Raw genomic sequence first — 5,152 nt, 5'->3', positions numbered from 1 at the left:
CTGCTTGTTCCTCTCTCTGCACAGTGTCAGACTGAGTCCGGGGTTGGCATTGCAGCGTCTGCGTGGCGAGGTGAGGCGAGGGGCGCAGCCCTGTTGTTTCTCGAGGATTGCAAGAACAGACCCTTTGGGCTGGACCCGTCCTAATAGGGTGCTGGTGCCAGTGGGCTGCCTTCGCCCTCTCAAAGTCCCGTGCAACCTGCTGCTGAAAACCAAGCTTGGTCGGTCCACATTCCTCGGAAAAAAAGAAGGAAGATTATTTAAGGAATGTTTGAGGATAGGATTTTGGCCAAATGGGAAGGGGGCAAGTGTAGAAATTCAGAATTGTCAAAAAGGGAGAATATGGGAAGAAGGCAGCAAGCATGCTGGGGGGGGGAGGGGATCAGAGCGGAGGGCTTTCCAAGTCTGGCTTCATTCATTCATTCATTCATTCAACAAATACATATTGAATGCTCGCTTGGTACCGTGCACTGTTCTGAGTGCTAATAAAGGAGGGCGGGGAGCTCTTGACGCTCCCTCCTAGGTATGGAAGGAAGGTACATTTGCTACAATAGAAAAATAAGAATTGACCTGCTACCCTGCACCTGCTTATCTTTAGTTCGTTTAGTGAGCATGCAAACCTTTTTATGATCATAGCCTGTTGACTGGGAGCTCTGGTGACTGTGCAAATTTGACCACCAATTTAGAGATTGACAAATGAGAACTATCTCAAGCATAGAATTAAAACTATAACGGATGTAGCTATTAAACACCTATAGTGGGACAGGAGTTGTGCTGCCACCCCAAAGGCAGGCGGTTCAAATCCACCAACCGCTCCACTGGAGACAGATGAGCAGTCTTCCTGTGTAGTTAGTCTCTCAAAACCCAAAAGAGTATCTGCTATAAATCAGTTCCATCCCCATGACACTTAATAACTGTGCTACTGGCATGTGGTCCTATTTACTTCATTGGGATAGATTTTACTTGAGCTGCTAGTTTAATACCAAAAACAGCGACAAGCTGGTCACTCTGGAATCTATTCTAACTCTTGGGGGCCCTATCCATGCATTGCTTTAGGTCTATAATAATCTTTAGGGAAGCAGATTTCCAGACCTTTCATCAAGACTGCTGAGTAGGTTCAAACTGCTAACCTTTAGACTAATAGTTCAATGCTTAGGCTCCCTCAGACCTGAGCATACACACCCTTTTTCCCAAGTGTACTTGTTGAGATTAAGTTCATTTTTTAGCAGTGTTCCAATTTCAGACATGAATGTTAATCGATAAAATAACAATTTTCATATAGATGGCTACATGCTATCCTTTCTAGTCACATCTGGTTAGGGTTAGAGTTAGGGCCACAACATCATTTAGCCATAACATGATGACATCTAGTGAACTGCAGCCTCGTAAACTGTAAGGACCAGTGTGAAGTAAAATAGGCCTGCCTAGAAAACATTAAAAGTGTAAATTTATTAAAAAAAAATCTGGAAACGATAATTGGGTCCCGCAAAGTGAACCACCCTTATTAGGAATTTAGATATTAATGAAGATGGATCTCCTCTTGTAGTCTGAAAGAATCTTCATGTCAAGGTAAAAGCATCCCCAAGGAAAAAGTAAATTATTACCTGTCAAGAGATATGACAAGAAGCCACTTATTGGTGGATTTCCTGTGTTCTAAAGCCTGACTCTGCAGGATTAGAAATTTATACTGTCAGTCTAACCACAGTGGGTTTATCTTTCATGGTACTCTCAAATTTACAGACCTCAAATAGGAGCTGTGCAAACTTGAACAGCAATGTATTGATTGGCAAATGAGCAATGCATCTTAATCATAGTATTAAAACTATCACTAAAATAAGAATTTCTATAACACGAGAATTAGCAACACAAAGGCAGATGGTTCAGATGGACCAGCTACTGCTTAAGAAAAGATAGATAATCTCTTACTGGGTAGTAGCCTCTGAAAATCCCTTGGAGGATCAGTGATCAGTCTTTTCTGATTTGATGGCACATAACAGCAACAAGAAGATCCAGAAGTAGTAGGAGAAAAAATATGGCTGTCTACTTTAAATAATGTTGATTATAGAGCTAAGCAAACTGTAGCTGTCAACAATCTCAATCTCTTCATCATCCATGATGCAGCGGATTGGTGTTGAGCTTCAATCCATTTTGAAGGCTGCAGTCCTTGACCCTCTACAGCAAGCGCTTCAAGTCCTCCTTGGTTTCAGCAAGCATAACACAGATTGTTGGTGAGGCTACCTCAAATCCTGATGCCACACTTCTCCTCATAGAGCCTAGCCTCCTGGGTAATCTGTTCTGCATATAGACTGAAAAGATATGGATATAGGAGACATCCCTGGCGTACACCCTTCCCAACTTTGAGTCAAGCAGTGTTTCCTTGCTCTGTCTGTTCTGATGATTGCCTCCTGGTCCAAGTATAAGTTTCGCATAAGCACAATCAAGTGTTGTGAGATTCCCATTCTTCTCAGAATCAGCCACATATTGTTGTGATTCACACAGTCAAATGCCTTTGCATAGTCAATGAAACAGAGATAAACATTTGTCTGGTACTCTGTGCTTTCAGCCAAGATCCATCTGACATTAGCTATAATATCCCTAGTGCCACAGCCTCTTCTAAATCCAGCCTGCACTTCAGGCAGTTCTCTGTTGATGTACTGTTCTAGTAACTTTTTTTTTTTATAATCTTCAGCAGAATTTTTCTTGCATGTGATATCAATGATACTGTTCGACAGTTTTCACACACTGTTGGATCGCCTTTCTTTGGAATGGGAACAAATAAAGATCTCTTTCAGTCAGTAGGTCAGGTGGTTATCCTCCAGATTTCTTGGCACAACTTGGTGAGCACATCCATCACAGCATCTGTTTGCTGAAATATGTCAATCAGTATGCCATCAATTCCTGGGACCTCGTTTTTTTGCCAATTCTTTCAGAGCAGCTTGAATTCTTCCTTCATCACCATAGGCTCTTGCTCATATGTTGTTTCAAGACCAATTGCAATGGGAAAGTCTGCAGTCAGAGACCTCTCCAAGCTACAGAGAAGCAATGATGTCAGTCTGGAGACTAAAGTGCACCTGATGCCATGGTCTTTGCAATTACTTGCTGTGCATCAGAGAGCTGGACAATGACTAAGGATGATAGAAGGTGAGTTGATGCCTTTGCGCTTTGGTGTTGGTGAAAAATATTGAATATACCATGAACTGCTAGAAGAAGAAACAAGTTTGTCCAGGAAAGGGTGAAGCCAGGTTGCTCCTTGGAGGCAAGGATTCTGAAGCTCTATCTGACATAATTTGGACATGTTACAAGGAGGGATCTGTCCTTGAAGAAGGATATCATGCTTGGGAAGGTGGAGGGACAGCACAGGAGAGGAAGACCCTCGATCAGATGGATTGATTCCGTCACTGGGGAAATGGGGATTGGTGTGTCAGAGACAATAAGATAGGCAAGGGATAGAGTAGAGTTTAGGGCTGTTGTACATATGGTCACTATGAGTTGCGAGTAAATCAATAGCACATAACAACAACTTTAAATACTAAGATGGGTTCAATAATGTATACTGCACTGAAACAGAGGAGGGAGAAAACTGTTTAAAAGAGATATATAACTAGGTATTTCTGTCATCACAGGAGACTAGAGCGAGGGCTACATGGTGGAGGGGACCTGGGGGAGGGTTTGTAAAACAATGAAAGAATCTTTTCTTTTACTTTTCCATAATTTTTGGACTCATGTACTTATAACTTGTTAGTCAAATTTGTGTCTTCTAGGTTGCAACACCCCCATGATACATCTTCAAGGCTATGAACATGTACGGCCAAGCACAATCAATAAGAGTGCATCTAAATTCCAAAATCAATCTCCATAATAGTCTATGTGTTTCCTACTGCCAAAGGGGCCCTTTAGAGTAGTGAGAGAAGGTCTTCACCCTGAAACCCACAGCGTCCCTTTTCAGCAGGAAGTAGCTAAGAGAATACGCCATCCCCTTTTCCTTATGACTCAGGGTGAAGTCTCTCTCAGGGAGGAGTGATAGGGAATGGCAAAGGACACACTGACAAAGAAGATTAATCAGGACTGGCTTTGACAAGCACTGTGGCATTTGGACAAGAACAAACTGGGAGGAGGGTAGAGAGAATAGTGCAACAATGAATGAATGGAAACCCAAAATATCTGTAAATGTTTATGAAAATTAATAAAATATAATTATAGAAAAAAAAAAGAAACACTTTGGGCTATTGAGTCATTAATGAGTGGGAATCAATTTGACAGCATCAAGTTTGAGTTTGTATCCAGAACAAAATGCTAGATGTTAGAAATCTATCAGGAGAGACATTGGAAAAAGTAAATTTATGATAAGATTTATGGAAGGAATTGGAGCTTGTGAAACCATACTCAAGAGCTGTAACCTAGTCTGGTTATTCTGGGGAAAATATAAAAAATTTTCTCTTAAGGGAACAGGAAATTTTAAAATTATTTCAAATGGAAAATTAACATTGAGTTGTAGGCTAGGGACATGTTTACATAATGAAAACATGGAGTAATGTTTTTAAAAACATTCATGTAATTTTCTGGCTATCAAGCCTATGCAATCTAATCTGCTGAGGATTTGTATTATTAAGAAATAATAACTAATAGAGAAAAAAGAGACATAAGAAAATAATATCAGAAAAAGCAATACAGAAAAAAGTTTAGTACTATTTTGCCATTAACTAAAGGGATATTTAGCATATTGTTAGCCATCAAGACAACCTTAAGAGATGAATATTAATTTATTATGTAATATATCGACTAGGCACACTGGAATAAATTAACAGTAAAGAGAAAAGAGCCTGCCATAAACGCTTCTTCTACCTGATTGTTACTAAAAGGAATGTAGTCATTGTGAAGTAGATAAAGGAGAAAAGCTAATCCTGTTTGCTGGCTCATATGATCATAAAAAAGAAGTTGCAGGGATGTATAAGGGCAATCAACATTTCACTCACTCTCAACTAGAGGACATTAAGAAGGTGGTGGTTTAGAACATCTTAACATATATGCAAAACCTCAAGAACAGAGTATATGAGGTGTGTGAAGGTGTCTGAAAAGAGTCTGGAATGATATGGTTGCCATCCTGAAGGGTAACTGCATTCCCAGAGCTGGCAACCGACTCAAAAGATAACTGAAT

This window comes from Elephantulus edwardii, unplaced genomic scaffold (assembly GCF_000299155.1).
Source record: "Elephantulus edwardii isolate Elephantulus edwardi_28Jun2011 unplaced genomic scaffold, EleEdw1.0 scaffold00170, whole genome shotgun sequence".
NCBI classification, from domain to species: domain Eukaryota; kingdom Metazoa; phylum Chordata; class Mammalia; order Macroscelidea; family Macroscelididae; genus Elephantulus; species Elephantulus edwardii.
The sequence above is the reverse complement of the archived record's forward strand: the minus strand, read 5'-3'. Positions refer to the sequence as shown.